Consider the following 20,629-nt stretch of genomic DNA (forward strand, 5'->3'; position numbering starts at 1 on the left):
CAGTCTCACTGATACCATGTCACCTCCTGTGACGTTCTTGACATAATCTGTAACTGTATAGATCACCGTTGCCACCACTGTTCTATATTTGCAGCCAATATTGTATAAAGGTGGTCACATAAAGGGTCTATGGAGAGGTTATGATTGGCTGATTATAATTATGCTATCTCTAGATATGTATCATTTTTGTAGTTGACATTATAAATATTGGCTCTATGATGCCTGTATTTCAAACTTGTGCTATGCTTCTGGGGAACACCCCAGCCAGACAAATTGGTGCTGGATAGAGTGTCCTTGGGACAAAGAAAGCAAAGACCACATGGCAAGAGACTATAAAAGACTGATGCCTCATCTCCATCTGGTCTTCAGTCCTGCTTCATACCTCTGGAGGGACTTGGCTACAAACTGAAGCTCTGTACAAAGGACTGAATGGCCCATCCTAGTTGTGGATGTACTCCAGAGACTTGATTTGAACCTGCAATTTATTCCATCACTGCTACAAGCCTGAACCAAGAACTTTGCCAAAGTACAAGTTTTGCCCAGGGCTCCGTTTCCCCTAACGCTGGTCCTTGGTAACACCCTGCCCGGCCCGCGTTCCTCCCGGCCGCCCGGCAGGCTCGGGCTCGGGCACCCTGCCCGGCCCGCGTTCCTCCCGGCCGCCCGGCTCGGGGTCGGGCTCCGGCGCCCTGGCCGGCCCGCGTTCCTCCCGGCCGCCCGGCTCAGGCTCGGGCTCCGCTGCGGCGCCCTGGCTGGCCCGCGTCCCTCCCGGCCACCTGGCTCGGGCTCGGGCTCCAGCCGCGGCGCCTGCCCGGCCCGCAGCCCTCCCGACCGCGCAGCCCGGCTCCGGGCACGGGGCAGGAATCGCGACCGATACTTACCCAGATGCTGGGGTCCGGGTGCAGTGGCGGCCTTGGCTGCCCGGCTCGGCTCCGGCTCGGGCTCTGGCAGTGTTGGAGGTGGTGGGAGGATACTGGATCCTTATAAATGGAGAGCCTGCTCTTCCTTTCAGCAGCACAGACCTGGGTTGACTGTCCTGTGATAAATCAGCCATTCTTTCTCATTCTATGAGCAGAACACAGCAGATGACAGCCTGTTGCTTATTCAGCTTACAGCAAAGGGGACACAGGTCGCTTCAATTCCCAGACTCTGCCTCTCATTCATCTACCCAGTTGGGTGTGTGAAAGCTAAATGAGCTGGTATTCCAAACTCCCAGAAAGGCAGTGGAGGAAAGAAAGTGACCCTTTATAGGCAGCTCAGTTCAGTCCTCGCTGCTGAAGGCAGTACTAATGAAGTGACTTGCACACAGAGAGTCAAAGCAAGGGCTTGGTTGGGCAGCTTCACCCCAGATTCCCCTGAAGTTATGTAGGAGGAAACAAGTGAAGGGTTTTAACACAGTGGGCAGTACCAGACAGCAGGCCACTGTGGGATTAGAGACGTGAGTGCAGGAGTGAGGAGGTCATAAACAGAGCCAGCAAAGAGTTGATTAACACAGGATAAATTAGTCCAAATTTGCAAAATATATCCCCAAAATGTACAAATGAGCCTGTGAAATCCAGAGACCACGTTTCTGTGGCACTCTCCTTTAGAACTCTTGACAGACACCATTCCCATCTCCTTTGGGCTTTTTTTTTGGTATAAATGTGTGGCTCAGGAAACGCAAGGAGCCAAGTGCAGGACTGAGGTTCAGTCTCTCTGTTGGCCCTGGATATGATGCTTTGGGAGGTGTAAGAGGCTAGGGAGACTGTAATAGGCAGGAGAAGATTAGGGGAGATTAGTCTGAGTGAAAAGGAGAGGAAAGGACGGGGCTGGCTTATCAGTACCAAATTATTCTCTGATTTTCAATTTAGTACCATGCACATTCTTCTCAGTTACAACAGACACACTGAATAAACTATGCAAATACACAATAGCTGCATGGACACGAGGTTCTCCTTTGAATTTTATGTATAAAAGGAAGTTACGATCAATGACATGGCTGGAGAAACTTGTCCTCCTAAAACAAAGGAAAGGTCTGCTCCATTTTTTCCTGACACAGGAACAGAACATACTACCAGCTCAGCCCCCTCCCACCCTCCACCCGAATCTTACCACTGATCTGCGGATCAAAGACAGCCTGCTTTTTGCTTTGTTCTCAGCAAACTCCAGGCTGTTGATGTCCGTGAGACACGCCCTGTATTTATTCATCTGCTCTACGACAATCAACTCCACACAGCTGCAAAAAGGAAAAAAGAAAGTGGTAAAACGGGAGGATAAAACTCTGGCTGTGTTTGAGCTGGCCATGTCGCCTAAGTGCTGTGCCAATTCTCTTGCTTCGTGGGCTGGAAACGAACAGTGTGGTTGAAATGCCCAAAATGGTACTAGGCAGGGGAGCTAAACTAGAGGACTAAAGGGAGGGCTCCCCAAGGGCTCCATCAGGAAACAGGTCCTTCCTGGAAGGCAAATACCCACCAAGGTTAGGAAAGCACAGCATGTTCAAATGAAAGGCTGAAAGAATGGCCATTTCGGATATGCTGCGCTATCTAGCTATATCTATTTGTAGACACACACACTTGTGCTTGTTTGCATCCAAGCTGGACAGGCAGTCGCAGGGCAATGACAGTGATTAGGTGTCTGGGGCAGATATTTTGTTTAATACCATCAGTATTGTTTTCTGGAAGAAATCCTTTTAGAGCAGTAATGATACAAGGCGTATATAAGTCAAGTTACAAAGAGACTTCTTCTTACAAGGAACCTTTAGAAGAGTGATTCAAAGTAATTTTCACATCTGTAGGCAGAAGAATTGCTTCTAGGAGAGATTTGAAGGCCAGGCAGGTTCATGTAGTCTGGTCTCCTGCATAGAATTTCATCAAATGATTCCTGCATCCACTATCCATCCTAGGTACTTATCTAACCCCCAGTGCCCTATTATCTGAGCTTCTCACAATCTAACATGTTTATTCTTAAAATTCCAGTTGAAGTCAAAAACATCCCCGAGGGCTCCATTACAAACCCTTCCCACCCACTGGATGATGATTCCCTATTTACAATTACTTTGGAGATATCAATTAGCCAATTTTCAATCCATTTAATATTTGCTGCACTGACTCTGTATAGTGTTCAATTTTTAATCAGGATGACCCAACTGGAATCTAAGTCAACGATGTCAACGTGGTTACCTCTGCCAACCAAACCTGGCATCCAATCAATTTTGACAAGACCTATTTTCCATAAAAAACTGTGTTGACTGGCACTAATTACACTGCCATCCTTCAATTCTTTACTGATTACCTTCCACGTCAGCTTTCCCATGATTTTGCCTGAGACTGATATTGAGCTAACTGGCCTGTAGTTACCCAGATCATCCTGTTAATCCTTTTTAGATACTGGCACATTAGCTTTTTGTACAGTCCTCTGGAACTTCCCCATTACTCCAGGATTTGTTAAATATCAACATCAATGGCGGAGAGAGCTCACTGTCCCGTTCTTTAAAAACTCCTGGGTGCAGGTTATCCAATCCTGCAGTTTTTAAAAGGTTTAACTTTGCAGCTGCTAGTTACTGATAGAATAGACAGTATTTCATTAAGGCAATTCATTTGCAAACCAGTGATGTGTTTGTAGCTGTCATTCTACAGCACATTAAAGTGCATTACTCAGTGATCATTTGACTGTCCTGACATGACCTCATTACAGGATTTACCCTGGAAGTTGTAATGCTATATTCTTACGTGGTTGTTTTACTGATGTCCTGAACGCTCTGCAGTGGGTCAGTTGTGTCAGGACAGCGGAGAATACAGGGAGCAAACACAATGGCCAGGGCATTAGCTGACATTCGATTGGTCTCTTCCTGCAGGGCAATCCTAAACAATAAACAACAAAGCAGCAAGGGTTAAAGGTAGCTCCAATTCACATAACACTGGCAGGAAATACCCCTGTAGAGAAACAGAAAGAGGACAAAATACAAATTCAGAGCAGGGCAGGGAGAGGAGGGCTGTACATGCACATGAGATCTGGAGGTCATTGCCAGGGGAAGATTTTCCACAATATTATATAGCTTTGAATTGAAGATCTTCAATTTGTTGTATCTGGTAAAGAACTAGACCAACAGGATGTAAATATTATACCAGACAAGGGCAAAAGGTAAGACAATGGATACTGAGTGAACCACGCAACATGCCATGACACTCTTTAGGAAATCTTTTGTTTTGACCTACTTAACCTATTTTCCAAAAGGAATAGATACAGTGCATATTTATTACAGTAGCAAGCAACTCACTTAGCCATCATTAAGCTATGCCTTAGAAACAGAGCACAGATGTGTCTAAATGCATGTAGATGGCAGGAAACTTCGCAGATTGTAACACAGTGACTATAGCCTGAACTAGATATTGTCTAAGCTCATGCAAAAGCATCACACATGATCCCTAGACCCTCAATGTTCAAACTAAAGGGTGCAATACATGGCAGTACTGTGATCCACTGCAATCTTACTGCATTCCTCAGTGGGTTAGGTCTATGGCTAGTGATGAGCTGGCATATTCATAACAACCGGGTCCCTCCTCAGACCAGGAGGAATCATGCCTCCCGACCCAGGGACCCCTGCCCCGTCCACCCCCTCCTGTTCCCTACCCTCTAACACCTCCCAAACCCTATCCACTCCCCACCCCCGAACTCCCCAGCCCCCGACCCGGGAGGGCGCGAGGCCAGCCAGGCGCAGCAGCGGGAGCCTGAGCCCGAGCCCGAGCCGAGCCCGAGCCGGGCGGCCGGGAGGAACGCGGGCCGGGCAGGGTGCCCGAGCCTGAGCCGGGCGGCCGGGGAGGAGCGTGGGGCCGGCCAGGGTGCAGCGGCTGGGCGGGCCGGGCCCGAGCCGGGCGGCCGGGAGGAACGTGGGGCCGGGCAGGCGTTCGAGCCCGAGCCTGAGCCAGGCAGCCGGGAGGAACGCGGGGCCGGAGGGGTGCCGCGGCCGGGAGCTGCTGGCCGTGGAGGTCGGGGCCGGGCGGGGACCGGGGACAGGGGGCCGTGGTCAGGGACGGGGCTGGAGACCGGCGGGGCACACGGCCCCTCCTGGTTTCCTACCTCAGCGTCGTCTTCCTGGACCGGGGAAGCCTGCTTGCTTCTCAGCCCTCCCAGGCTTCCCGCGCTAACAGCTTATTCACGGGAAGCAGGGTGGGAGGAGAAGCAGAAGGAACATTCATGGCAGGAGGTGGAGGCAGAGCTGAGGTGAGCCGGGCCGGGCAGCAGGGAGCACTTGTTAAATTTAAATGCCCTTTTAGAACCAGTTTGTCCCACTGGGAACGACCGGTTCTAAAGGGCTTCTAAAAACAACCGGTTCAGCGATCCGGTGCGAACCGGCTGCAGCTCACCCTGTCTATGGCATGGAACCATGTGTTTGTAATCAGCTGAGACCTACAGTGGTTGTCTTCTCAGCAAGTCTGAAACATTTGTTGCTATTACGAAAGAAGAACATTATTGGCATTAGCTGTCAATGAGAGCATTGTCTGGAAAAAGAGCCCTTGGGTCCAGAGCGTTAAAGCCATTTCAGAATTTAAAGCACTCCCTTGCAAAGTTTCACTCCCCTTTTTCCCGACAAAAGTACTTGGATCACATAGGCCCGTGTTCAGGTACTCTTACTCACGGAGAACAGTACCTTGTTCCAGTGGAACTACTCATGGAGTCCGGTGGTACTCATGGGGAGTAAGTGTATCAGAATCAGGCCCCTAGTGAGGAAGGAGAAGAGAAAGAGTGGCTGCAGTATGACGATCCCACGCTGTGGTCTGTCATTACCTCACAAGGTGAAAGATGAGGCGTTCCAGGGTACTGAGGTGGGTGCGAGAGAGCTGATCAATGACAGAGTACACGCCTCGGATGGTCTCCTTCCTCTCCTGCAGGCCTGGAGAGAGCACACACAGTTACACATATTACAGGCAACTTCCCCATGCTGTCTTCTGCCATCTTTACTTGTGAAGGTGGTGTGAATGGCCCAGTACAGGGGAGCTGTGCAGGAGGCTAGTGCACAGAGACAGGGATGACAACTCCCTCCTCTCCCTGCCTATACAAGCAGGCCCCTTTGCAGGTCCCTCGGGTAGCAGTATCCTATGCAAAAACATGAGCATAAGACACTGATTCCTTTTAAACAGATTCCAAAAGAGTTGGGAGCTGAATAATAACTATGTCTCCTGGGGCACGTCTATGCTGCACACTCTGCTCTGCTCACCATCAAAATCATATGCTACATACCACTCTAGCACAGGCAGAAATAGCAATGTAGATGGCGAGGCACTGCTTAGGTGAGTAAAGACATGCATGAAGGCTGTGGGGATATACCCTACACACACTGCTTAATTTGTAACAAAGAGGTGCCAGGGCTCAAGCTTTTTTTTTTTTTAAACTTTCACACAGCAAGCCCAGTGGTACCAGGGCTCTGAGCAGCAAAGGCTTTGACTACTATAACAGTGTAAGGGATTAGTTTGTGTCACAGTGCTGTCTGTGGCTACATGGCACAGTGAAAAGCAGGCTGTGTCCACATTGCAGTGCCTACCTACACGTCAGTGAAGGCTCTGGCAGAAGGAGGCTGCAAGGAAAGACTTCAACAGCAGAGAGCTGCTGGAGCAGATGTGCGGAGCTCAGCCCTGGCAAGCCTTGGCACAAATTAAGCATCACCTACGTGGCTCCACCTACACTGCCTATTTTTAGCAGTGTCATCACCCCGATGGCGTCTTTCCCTGTTGCAGGAAAGACCCCGGCAGTGGGAAAAGGCTCTAAGAGGAGGCAGATGGGAGAGGCTCCAGCACTGTCTTGCCAGTTACGTCATAAAGATGACAGATCACCAAAATGACTTTTTGGATTCAAACACTCCATACAATTGGCGCTTGTACAATCGTACAAGCACACAATCTACTTGCTTGCTGCTTGTCATGACAATGGTGATGATAAAACTAAAGTAAAAAGACTGCTTGTTCTGGGCAAGCAGAAACTGGGTTTAGTACCTGCAGCTAATTGTACCTTCCCTGTCTTGGGTTTGTGTGTGATTGTATAGGATTTGTATGGACCTTCCTTACCCATAGCTCAGAAATTCCTCGTAGAGTTCGAAGGTCATGAGGGATTGGGCAAATCTCTCAGCCACCGTTTGAACACACTGGCAATGACATGAATATTGTAGTCATCTAGATTCACATTGTCAATATCTGTTCACCGAGGCAAGTGAGTGGAGGAGTGGAAAAGAAACCAAAGAAAAAGCAAATGATCAGTTTTGATCCAGTAAACAAGCCAGTGTTTTCCTGTCAGTCCTAGCACTGGCGATGACCTAACCACTGCTGTTGGACCAACTTCTGTGGGTGAGAGAGGTCCTGAGGAAGAGCTCTGTGTAGCTCGAAAGCTTGTCTCTTGCCAACAGACGTCAGTCCTACAGAAGCTATTACCTCACTCACCGTCTCTCCACTATCATGGGTGTGGTCAGATGTTCGGCTGCCTGTGTGTGTTCCCTCTGTGTGCCACCCCAGCCTGGCACAGACAACTGACATGGCACACCTCAGGCGAACCGCCCAATGACCACAAGATCCATTAAGGCATGAAGGCACCCAGCCAGGCTTATTTTGATGAAGCACAGTACTAGTATCCTGCACTAATACATGTATACCCATAACAATGGACCAGCTCAGCAAATGGCGGGACTTTCCGTTCCTCCTAGGCTAGATAAAGACACTGCCCCAAGATACATTTTTATACAGAGATACAAACAAGTTACATATTGCTCCTCTGATAGTTGACATCCTCTGATATCACAACCCACCACCTTGTACATTTCTATCCATCATATTGTCATCCTGACCATATCTTTAGGCAGGGTCAATAGGTTCCTGTTGTCTGTGGGAATGTGTTTGTACCATTCTTGGTATGGGGTGTTCTGGTACCACCCTTCTGGAATGTGTCTGTGTGTGTGTGTTTTGTGCTTAGCACTCAGCAACGTGTGTTTCTGCAATATCAGCCCTGTTCTTGCCAGATTCTGTGAGAAGGGCCTGCCTCTAGCTCACAGCCGGATTTTGTTTTATATCAGCAAAGTTTTGACCGCTACTTTAGCCCAGCCCTCAGGCCTCTGATACAAGGGCTTATGTCTCAGGCTCTTCTACAGTGAGCAGAGCTACAACAACACTGCATAGAAAAACAGGTATCAATACTGTAGCAACCTCAGATCACACAGTGCACAACCTTGGCACCTACTTTTTTAATATGACCATGTTAAAATTCTTGTCGTGAAAGGAGCCAGTTTTCCAGGGTGAAAGTCTTTAGAGAGAGTTTGTAAAGCACTTTGGAAGTCTAGGTGATGTTGATAAATATGAAGCCTGGCTAATGAAGCTTTTTCTCCCAATTTCTTTTTGCACACTTGTGCACAAGAGGAGAATAAAACAAGGAAGAATTAAACAGTTCCACAAGACAGGAGGGCTCTAACACAGTGCAGACATTTGGTGAAGGCTGGTATTAGAGAAATGTCTGTAGTTTCATGGTACCAAAAGCCAGAGTCTACAGTGGGGAAGGAAAACGGTTCCTTTGCTCTGGCCCCCTTTAGATGACATGAATTCCCTGTTCACAGAGGTTCTCAGCTGTCCCTTTTGCTCCCCCTCTGAGACTCTCTCTTTTCATCTTACCTGTATCAAGACCCTGTCAGCTCCTTTATCTTATTGGTTGAGCCTGCCTTCCTGTAAATGCCCTCGTGTACAATCCACGCATTTCAATGTAGTTTATGAGCTTCTCCACCACCAGTGGCACCGCTCGCTCCTCATTGGTCAGTCAGGAGAGCTCAACCCCAAACTGCCGTGACAGCTCAGGATCATACTGATGTGGAGAAAGAGATTGATTTCTTAATTCCTTTTCAAAGGTCTCAATGCAATGCTGCTCACAGCGTAGTAAACCTAGGGATGTCTTGAGACTGAATCTCTCAATGTATGCAATGTAATTTGACTGTCGTTCAAGATGCAGTTCACATTTTTAAACAAAGTTAACTGGATTATTTGCAAATTAATCTAGTAAATCTAACTGAGCACAAGGGAAGAGAGGAAAGGTCTGTACACTGCCCTGCAAATCAATCTTTCCTAAGAGCTTTCTTGGTCATTGTAACTATCCCTGTGTTCACTCTGCTATGTCTGCAGCACTGCACATTGCTACAAAGTCTAACAAATGTTCATAGTTAAGGCTTGCAACAGGACTGTGCTCAGAAAAATGGCTCTGTAAAATGGCCCACCGGTACTCTCCTTGGGTCTTCAGAGTCATCATTTGCTTCATGTACTGACATTTTTACTGTAGAGCCAACACAGCTGTGCGACAGTGAGCTATATTCTAGTCTGCTTCATGCCTCACTGACAAAATTGCCTGGTGAGGATACATGAAGGAGAACACACTTGGGCTTGATTCTGAGATCCTAGATGAACTTACAGTGCTGAAAGTTAAAAAATGGTTTTGAGCAAGTGTGACATAGAAGCCACTGAAGAGAAATAGAATCAGTAAAAGACGCTGACATTCTCTATTTTTACAGAGTCACTTTCCTGACTGGAACTGCACTTTAGAGACTCAACATTCAGCAAACAATTCGAGCTGAATATGAGATTCTGGTTGGATAAAGTCAAAAGACTGAGAAAAACTTTTCACACAATAATGCACAGATCCACGTAGGAGGCTTTGAACATATGGACTGTATGTTCAAACCCAGCATGGGTAGTGATCCAACCAGAACAATAAATGAGAAAGTAGGTGTGCGGCTTGGTTAGACCTCTGACCAGTGCCACTCTTCCATGTCTGCTTCTTCTCATTCACTGTTACCACAGCACAAATGAAAACAACATGAAGGAATGTCAGGGAGGTTTCCACACTGGATAGACCTCCATGCAAGAACACACCGGGAAGAAATGGTGACAGCAACTGGTTTTGATCTCATTTAAAATTCACAAGTTATTGTACTATCATCTCTTAATCTTTTAGTGCCAGGATTGGGCTGTTCCTAGAGCTAACATCAAGTGCTATAACAAAAACTCTAACCTTTGCTGTCACTGTGTTCAACTGCCAACATTGGCATAAAATGCATTAGTGCAAACTACAAGGTCCATCAAAGCAAATACACTGCTAAGATAAACGATGCTCTATTAGTTCCATCATAAGCCTAAATGAAAAGTCACCAGGTTCTGCATAAAGTTAAAAACAACGAGGAAATCTGCTGTTACCTTTTGGATAAAGGCACCTTCTCAAAATATACCAAATGGCACCAACTCTCTCAGCCAGGGCGGCTCTAGACACCAGGGCGCCAAGCAGGCGCTTGGGGCAGCCGTTTCCCGGGGGGGCGGCATTTGGCTCCGGTTGCGCTCCCACCGGCCTGCCTGCGGCCGGTCCACGGAGCCGGGACGAGCGGACCTGTCGCAGGCATGACTGCGGCGGGTCCCGTCTTCCAGCGGCTCGGTTGAGCTCCCGCAGGCATGACTGCGGCAGGTCCGCTCGTCCCGGGCTCAGGTGGACCTGCCGCGGGCATGCGGCAGGAGCTCAACCGGGCCGCGGAAGAGGACCCGCGGGACCGGGAAGGCGGCGCAGCGCTCCGCGCTGCTTGGGGCAGCCTACTTTCTAGAGCTGCCCCTGCTCTCAGCTGATGCAATGTGAAAATGTAACCCTTAGCAGCCTGAATCCATCCAGCAGCAACAAATTAATAAATGCAAATGATCTAACCATTTCTGATCAGTACCTTGGACTAGTATTTATTTTTCAGACTCCAAATTTTCCTGAGCATTAGCAAGCCAGATTTTTAAAGATGAACATGGAGAATACATTAATGTCACTTCACTAGAGCTCAGGAAATGAATTCACACCAAGTAGTTATTTTATTTCAGCCGGCTGCTTGGGGCGGCAAAAACTGTAGAGCCGGCCTTGGGCAGTAAATATCATTATGCCACTATAGAAATCTACAGTACCTCCACACCTTGAATACTGCATGCAGTTTTGCTCATCTCACCTCAAAAAAAATATGTTAGAACTGGAAGAAATACAGAGAAGAGTAACAAAATTATTAGGCATATGGGACAACTTCTCATATAAGGAGAGATTAAAAGACAGGGACTTTTCAGCTAGGAAAAGAGACGACTAAGAGGGACTATGATAGAGATCTATCAAATCTTGATTGGTGTAGAGAAAGTCAATAAGGAAGTGTTATTTAGCCCTTCACATATCACAGGAACAAGGGGTCACCCAATGAAATTAATAGGCAGCAGGTTTAAAACAAAAACAAGGAAGCATTTCTTCACACAATGCAGTCAACCTGTGGTACTCATTGCCACGGAGAGATTGTGAAGGCCAAAAGTATAACTGGGTTCAAAAAAGAATGAGATGAGTTCACGGAGGATGGGTCCATCTCTGGCTACTAGCTAACATGGTCAGGATGCAACCCTATGATCTGGATGTCTCTAAACCTCTGACTGCCAGATGCCGGGGCTGGGACTGTCCAGCAGGGGATGGTTCACTTGACAATTGCCTTGTTCTGTTCATTCCCTCTGATGCATCTGGCACCCACCACTGTCAGAAGACAGGATACTGGGTAGATGAACCATTCTTCTGGGGGATCCAGGATAGCCACTCTTATGGTTTATGTTCTTAGCTGATTACATAGAAATTCAGCTTTAGCATCCTGGGAGCATAAGAACCAAGAATGCATTTGTGACACTGGCAGACCAGTCAACCTGTGTATGACCCATAATAACTTAACAAGAGGCACTTCTACTGTGTCAAGACAGTTCACGTGCATGTGAATTTCAAAGAGATGTATTAGACTAGCAATCATCAACTCATTCAAAAATGAACAATAGATGCTAAGTGTATTTGTCTGTGGTTATCTATACCGGGTTAGAAGTTTCACAATGTAACTAAATTAGCTTGTAGATGCTAATTCCCTTTTGTGGCTTAATTGCCTTAATTATGTGTGCAAGGTGTTCAGTTAGCCTTAAAATCAAAGATGTAAGACACTTCAGAAACCAATCATTTCTACATTATCTTCAGCTTAACTATCTGTGTTATAATGGAAGAACGGCTAATTACCTTATGTGAATGAATGTAACTAGTTTACTGGGTATGCACAGGAAATAGAAGATTATCTTCAAAGCAAAGTACAACAGGCCATCCGCATTGGGGGAAGGGCCTTCTGTGACAATTTCTGTGAGGTAGGCTTGTCAGCCTGGTAGAATAGCTATAAAAGAGAAGGCTCAGGCCTGATCCTATCATCTCTAGACTGCTTAAATGTTGAACAGGGACAGTGTAAGCCATAGGACAGAGATCTTCCAAATAATCATTTGGAAGAACCTGGAAAATGCCTGGAAAAACTAACAGACTTTACATCTAAGCTGCCTTTGGATTCTGATCTGTTGGGATGATTCCAGAGAGACTTTTACAAACCAGCAGTTTATTCCATCACTGTTGTGATCCTGAACTATGAACATGGAAAGTCACTTGTCTGGATATTGATCTTTTAACCATTTGTAACTCTTCTTTCTTTTAACAATAAATCTTAGATTTAGTTAAGGATTGGCTGACAGCGTGATATTTGGGAAGACCTGAGATTCACATTGACCTGGGGATAAGCATCTGGGCCTTTATGATCAGTGAACCCCACATATGGTGAATCAGGTTTCCAGTAACCCCTCACTATATTAGACATAGAATATCAGGGTTAGAAAGGACCTCAGGAGGTATCTAGTCAACCCCTGGCTCAAAGCAGGACCAATCCCCAGACAGATTTTTACCCCAGTTCCTAAATGGCCCCTCAAATACTGAACTCACAACCTGGGGTTTAGCAGGCCACTGCTCAAACCACTGAGCTATCCCTCCCCCCTCTTCCAAGACAGAGATGTTTAGATGGGAGCCAAGGTCTGGAATGCCAAAGGGGACCATGTTTGGCATCTTGTTAACTACAGTGGAAGCTCTTTTGTTGTCGACTTGGTGAATCTAATGATAGAATAAGCCATCAGTTTGGTGGTTGTCTCCCTCTACTTCTTGCAGTCTGCCCGCAGTGTGGTCACAGCATTGTTGTGTAAACCTCTCACTCACGGAAGCAGAGGATGTTAGTCACCTTGAGATCCCAGCTGCTGTCCTGGAAGAGTTTTCATGCATTTGCGTTGAGTGTCAGATCTGATGTAAGCAGGAAGTCAGCTCAAGGAAGAGTAAGGCTATACTCACTGTGCTATGAACTACCTCTTGATAGGCAGTCTGCAGCTGGGTGCTGGCCTGCAAGGCCATTCTCTCTCCACTCCTTCCCCGAACTGAACCATGTCCTGAGGAGCTGTTGGTAGAGCAGGGAATGGACAGAGTTAGTACCAGAAAATCCCTCCCAAAGTTCCTCTTAAACAGGTTTAATTGTCACTAAAATCCCTCTCCAAAGCATCTGACCTCCATGTAGCAAAGGAATTACATGTCTAATGGAAGAGCCCCTTAGATATACAAGTCCCAGGGCCAGATTCACCTCTGGTGATTGAAGCCAAAGGAGTTACATGAGAGATGAATCTGGGCCCGTGTATGTGATGTCTGCTGTAGACTGTCTGATGGGAGCTGTCTAGCACATTGCATGCTGTTTGATGTCTGCTGCTGTGGTCTATTTCCTGGGCAACTTCTCCCACATTGATTGGCAAAATGACAGAGAGGAGCATTTCTTTTTATTAATTTGAATAAGAGCAGAGAAGTCCCCCCAGCCCAGCTCCTTTTATAACTTCATTTTTATACTGAACGTGCATCAAACTCCCACCCCTCAGCCCTTCACAATATTCTGTTCATGTCTGAGGAACAGGAAGTTTCCTCTGAATGAGTTTCCATACACAGGGCTTAACTCAATATTCATGAATTTCTCTTAGAAGAAGTGATTAGTTTCAACTGGTTTTCTTCGATTTGGCTACTGCAGTGGTGATTTTCTTGCCGCTCCAAGTAGTGTCAACGACATTGTAAGAACTTGGTCCCAATCCAGCCCTGGCATAAAATGGCATAGCTTCCGTGGATTTCAGTGGGGCACATGCCCGCTTATCCCAGGAAGAATTGGGTGCTTTCTCCTAAAATTCACTCCATTGTTGAAAATTCCTCCACAACTGAAGCTTGACCCCTAAATCTCTGACTCTTCCCTGCTGTAACACAGAAACAATCTCACCACGGTTCAATGGTCTCCTCACATCAGACATTTCCTGGAACCAGTCTGCGGTTGGTTCTTCCTCCAGCAAAGTCTCTACTGTTGTGTTTTTGGTTGTCATGGTTTTTGTTACTATGGCAGCTGAGTTAGAATAATAGGGGAGAGCCCAGCCAGTTTCAGCCGGCTGAGTGAGCTCTCTATATCGGTAAATAAAATGGCAGTTTTGTAAGCTGTCTGCTCTCTGGCCTCAAGTGATTGCTTCCTAAACCAGCTGCCCCAAGGATATAACAACCACTAGCTTGCCAAGGGCTTCCAAGGACCTCATGTAGAGTGACTGAAACCAGAAAAGAAGGAGTGAGGCTCAGCACAGATCATTTGTGTGTGTGGGCTGGGAAAGCTAACCATAACCTTGCCAGAGAGGCCATGTGTGACTGCCATCACCCAGTGCCTGCTGGGCAGAAATACAGTGGATGGTGCCGGAGGAGAACTGTTGTCACGTACTTGTATATGCAGAGCATCCTTTGCTGTCCGTCTTCCTCTTTCATCTTCTCCAAGGGAGGAAGGAAATAAACTTTTGAAGCACTGACCAAGGAGCTCACAGTTTTCCTCCACGGTCAGAGATGGTTTGAGCTTGCTGGCAGAAGAAAGATAGAGAGAAAAGTCATGTATTAGACTCAGTACCACCTCCAAGTAAAAGAAATGGGTCCAATGACTCGAGATTGTCCCAATCTAGAACCCCAAGTGCAAACAACCCTTCACTTTGCACCTCTATTAAGTATTGGCTCCTCTAGAAGTAAAGCTATAACTTCAAATCTCCGTTTCGAGAAGCCCACAAGCTTTCTCCCCTGCCAGCTAGCCAGACACCTCCCTCCCCATCTGAACTCTGCTCCATTGTACTGCATGCTCCACAACCTCAATCTTGTGTCTTTCGAGCACAAACCCCAAATGGACACATTCAAATCCTTAAGAACTGAAGTCCTGCTGGTGAGCAGCATGTGAGCCACAGGGCCACCCAGAGGATTCAGGGGCCTGGGGTCTTCGGCACGAGGAATTGCCGCCGAAGGCCAGCACTTCGGCGGTGGGTCCCGGGCGAAAGTTCCCCCGCCGCCAGTGCTGCCGAAGACTGGACCCCGTGAGAGTTTTCCAGGGCCCCTGGGTGAAGGACCCCACTCCAGGGGCCTGAAACTCTCGTGGGGGCCTGCAGGGCCCAGGACCTGGGGCAAATTGCCCCATTGCTCCCCCAGGCGCTCTGGTGAGCCAAACCCTGCAGGCATTAGACTGCTCCCAACCTGACTTTCATGAATTAACAAATAAGAAGGCATCACAGTGCCAGGAAATATGGCAGAAAATAGCCTACCTCAGATGTCCAATGGCAAGAACTGCCTGGTAGCGAACTGGAGATGTCAGGGAATCCAGTGGTTCCGTCAGTGATTTCCCTACACCCCTGAATTTTCCCAACCCCCCCTCCCTAGTTTTGTGAGCTAGTTACATACCAATTTAGTGACTGTTTGGAAATCTGGCTGGGGCGGAGGGTTTGGGGCTTTGGAGAGGCTCAGGGTAAGGGCCGGGGCCCGATCCAGGCAGGGCCGGGGGCGAGACCCAGCTCCAAATATTGCTGGAGCAGAGCATCCGGCCCCTGAATATTCCTGGAGCCCGGGCACCGCAGGTGTATATAACCTGCCGCCTATGCAGGTTAACCTAAAAGGCGCAAACCCCAATGGTATTGAGACAAAGGTGTGGCATGATGACAAAAATGATTGTAGGTGGACCCTTGCAATGAATTTGTTATTGCTAATGGTAATTTTGTAACTATTGTGTTGTTATTACCAAGAACTGTAAAAATGTTCCAGCTAAGGTGACCAGATGTCCCCATTTTATAGGGACAGTCCCGATATTTGGGGCTTTTTCTTATATAGGCTCCTATTCGCCCCACGCCCTGTCCTGATTTTCACACTTGCCGTCTGGTCACCCACATGTGTGGGTCCCAGCTGCTCCTGCTCCCCTCACTGAAGCAGGTGTGCAGGGTTACTGCCCTGGGAACTGCAGGGCATCAGTGGACATGGGGCTGGCTGGAGGCAGGGCAGGGGCTGACTGGAAGTAGGGTCTGGCTGCAGGCAGGGCAGCAGGTGCAGGGCTGGTGCGGGCAGGACAGGGTGTGCGGCAGGGGCGGGCAGGAGACAGGCTGGCTGAGGGCAGGGAGTGCGGGGCTGGCTGGAGACCGGGGCTGGAGGCAGGGCAGGGACTGCGGGGCTGGCTGGAGACGGGCCGGTCAGGCAGGGCTGGTGCAGGCAGGGGCTGGCTGCGGACAGGGGCTGGCTGCGGACAGGGGTGCAGCACACCCTGTGCAGTGGTTGCCCCTCTTCCTCCCTCCCCACCAGGGTAGCAGCAGCCCGGGCTCAGGGGCTATTTAAAGGGCCCAGGGCTCCCCTGCTTCTACCGCCCCAGCCCTTTAAATAGCCAAAGCTGCACCACTTCCCCAGAGCTCCCCAGGCCCTTTAAATACCCCGCCCGGAAGCCGTGTTATACCAATATAATAAAAACCAACAGGATCTAATTAAGAGGGATAAGGCAAAGATGCCACATTTATTGTAAATACCATAACAAAACAAAAGACAACAGTAAACAACATTGTTTTACTACTTATTTCTATCACTACTTATTCCTTATACACACACACACACACACACACACTCACACACACACATATATATTCATTCACACAATCATTCATTCAGGTTCTGTACAGATGTTATAGTTACCAGCCTAGACATTGCTCATGCCAAGTTACTGGCCAGGTATCTTGGTCATGAGGATGGAGCCAAGTCTGTGTCAGATGCATTTGATGCTCCTGGAGGCTGGCAGCAGAACCATAGACTCAGGCTGTGGCTACACTTAGCGCTTCAAAGCGCTGCTGTGGTAGTGCTGCCGCGGCAGCGCTTTGAAGCGCTAAGTATCAGAGGGGTAGCCGTGTTAGTCTGGTTCTGTAGAAGCAGCAAAGAATCCTGTGGCACCTTATAGACTAACAGATGTTTTGCAGCATGAGCTTTCGTGGGTGAATACCCACTTCTTCGGATGCAAGCAGTGGAAATTTCCAGGGGCAGGTATATAACATAGATAAATACCTGCCCTGGAAATTTCCACTGCTCATCGAAAGTGGTATTCACCACAGCTCATGCTGCAAACATCTGTTAGTCTATAGTGCCACAGATTCTTTGCTGCTAAGTGTAGTCAAAGCACCAGCGCTGGGAGAAAGCTCCCTGCGCTGTCCATACTCCACCTCCCTGTGGGAATAGCGGACAGCGCTGGGAGCCGCTCCCAGCGCTGGGGCTTTGACCACATGGCGCTTTGCAGCGCCGCAATTTGCAGCGCTGGAGGGTGTGTTTTCACACCCTGCTGCAGCGCTGCAAATTTGTAAGTGTAGCCAAGCCCTCAAAGTCCTCAGTCTTTAGAGTCCAGTTTGATAGGAATTTATTCCTATGTCAGTCCATGAGTTGCTTCATTTTGCTGTTGCTAAATCAATCAGCAGGTGGCTGGCTCCATTCTGTCAGATGCTTGTTTTCCTTCCTTTGAGGTAGTGGGGTCATCTGGTTGATCCCACTTGACACCTTCTTCAGCCGACACTGAATTCTTCAGGCTGGTAACTTCCTAACCATTCATTCATTGTTTAAACTAGGCATGCATTCACATACATTCTCTATCTTAATTACATCTAGTTCACTGTCTTTTTACCTTTAGGGTGTTACCAATTTATGTGACCCTCCTGTCTTTTAACAAGCAAAGATAAAGTGAGATGAAAACTTACAGAGGGTGGGGATCTCTATTTATACACTATAACAGCTACTGTTTTGGCTTACTTAGAGATAATTAATGTTTAACAAGTTTTATACAAAGTATTTCTTTGAGCTTAACAAGTTTTATACCAAGTATCTCTTTGAGCAGGCTTCACACAGATACAGCTGGTGGCTTGCAGGTTAGAGGCTAAATGTTGGGAATCACAAATTTACTTCTAACATAAACCTTACATTATAAAGTATTATTTAACAATAAATTAATAAATCATTTCTTTTATAAACCATGTTTAATATAAACCTTCTTTAATATCCCTACAGCCGGGCCACCCCGGTACAGCGCACCGGCTCTTGCCAGTACACTGTACTGGGGCTTGGGCACAGGGCCCTCTAGGGGCAGGGCCCGATTCAGAGTGGTTGAATTGGCCTAAAGCTGGCCCTGCTGTCAGCTCCAGCCTTTTATAGGCAGAGGCTGGCTGGTGTGTCACACAATCTCTATATTACTCGCCTGAGATGGGTCACCTGTTACTTGTGGCTCTGAATATGCATATAAGGAAAAATCCCAAAGGTCTGACCATCTATGGCCATCAGGTACCAGTGATATGGAAGTGCCATCACCACAGCGGTGACCATAAAGTCAGGTGTTTTGACCACCTATGGCCTGTGATGTTATGGGCGTAATATAATATCTTATTCAGCCAATCACTCAGACAAAGAAGTTGTTTATATCTGCAGAAGATAATGCTGCCTGCTTCTTGTTTACACTTCTCTGCACGAGATGTCACTATTGTTTCATTGGCAATGGAGTGTGATGTCACAGACTGTGTACATCATCATGTAATGACTGACTGCACCCACCACTTTTAAACCACTTGGTTTGCACCCATGCCCTTAATCCTGTCCTAAAATTACCTTTTCATGTCACTAAGCTCTCTTGTTGCTGTGGGGTACTGTAGGTGTGAGGCAGGGCAGGTTGGGAGAAGAAATAGTCTTTATCTGAAGAAGTGATCTGTATGAGGAAAACATTTGAAAACTTGTTTACTGGGTAATGTGAGTTCTTCACTCTACTTGATAGCATTTCTCTGCTTGTAACATGAACTTGTGAACACCACATCCAAGCAATTCCAAAATTCCAGGAATATTCTAGGCATCAGTGAGCAGAACCGTATTGGTTTTGGTGAAAATTGGAATGGGAAATAGACCAGTCGTGCTTAAGTTAGGTTTGGCGCCTAACTCCTATTGAAATCAGTGGGTGTTATGCACCTAATCTGCTGGTGCAATTTTCAAAAGCACCTTTAAGCATCTGTTTGCATCTTAAGCACCTAAATATCTTTGAAACACTGGTCCTTCATCTCTGCCTCAGTTCCCCATCTATAAATGGAGGTTAATAATACTTTATCCTACTGTTTGCCTATTTGTCTATTTGTTTAGATTGCATTTGAGGCACAGGACAATCTCTTACTATGTTTTGTAATGGGAACCTGAATTTTGGTTGGCACATCTAAACACTACCATAAAACAAAAATGATCAGCCCCATAATATAAAGGCCCACCAATGATCTAGTTTTCAGGGCAAGTCACAGGCCCAGCTGCCTCAGAGGAAAGTCTGAGAAACACAATATCAAACAATTATGGATTAATATTTATATTTATATCCCTTCTACATTTTGTATACCAGCGAAGTTTGGATGATATGGTCCATATAAATGTCTAATCCTTTTCTGAATCAGCAGCGTCTCACCCAGGAAACTCAACGCCAATATCCTGAGGAGAGAGAGACACACACAATCAGACAGAGACTGAGGCTTCCCCACCTTTAGCAACAACTGAAACCCCCTCCCCATAGGGACATGTCCTGATTTTATTTGCCCCCATGTTAGCAGCCCAGAGCCTGCCCCCGCCTGGTGACAGTGGTGAGGGTGGGGAGGAGAGACCGGCGTGAGCAGGGCAGGGCCTCGGGGAGGGCCACGGCAGATCTGGGGCTGCTCTGAGGTCACAAAGTGCCCGTGGGCGCGAAGAGGCTGCAGCCCGGAACTGCCGGACAACGCACAGCTTGACTCTGCCCCTCGGTCCCTGCGCTGCAGGACGGGACCTCGCCCGGCCCCGCGGCCCCAGGCCGCCGCTCGTGGGGCTGCTCCCCGGCAGCTCAGCCCCTGCCCCACCTGCTGCTGCCCCACAGGCCCCGCGGGGGGGGGGGGTGAAGCCCTTTCACTCCAGCTGCCTCTGCCCTATGCCCCCGCCCCAGCCCGGCTCCCGGGGCAGGGCGCGGCAGGCTGGGCCTGGCGCCTGGCACTGGGGTCTGAGCCCCAGCCCGTGCGAGCCGCCACTCACCGTCCCGCCTCAGCGCTCCTCGGACCGGCCCGCCCGGCCGCCGGCTGCCCGCGCCCCCGCCGAGCCCCCAGCAGCGCCGGGCGGAGTCCCACTGGTGCCGCCCGCGAGGACTGAGCAGCGCAACCCCGCGGCTCCCGGGGCTGGGGCCGCCCCTGGCGCGGCGGGATTCGAATCCCAACGGCCGCAGCGCGCCCGGGGCGGGGCGGGGGGCGGCGAAGCCTCGGGGCGAGGGAAGCGGGGCATTACCCCTCGCGCCGAGTCTCTGTCCCGCGCTCTCTCCGCCAATCAGGGAGCGGGGAGGGGTGCGGCGAAGTGACGGGATAGGGCCCCTCCTCCACTAGAGGCCGCCTGCCAGAGGAGAACTACACTGCAGTGTGCACTGGGAGGCGCGTTGTCTGAGCAACCA

This window comes from Mauremys reevesii, linkage group 17 (assembly GCF_016161935.1).
Source record: "Mauremys reevesii isolate NIE-2019 linkage group 17, ASM1616193v1, whole genome shotgun sequence".
Classification (NCBI taxonomy): Eukaryota; Metazoa; Chordata; order Testudines; family Geoemydidae; genus Mauremys; species Mauremys reevesii.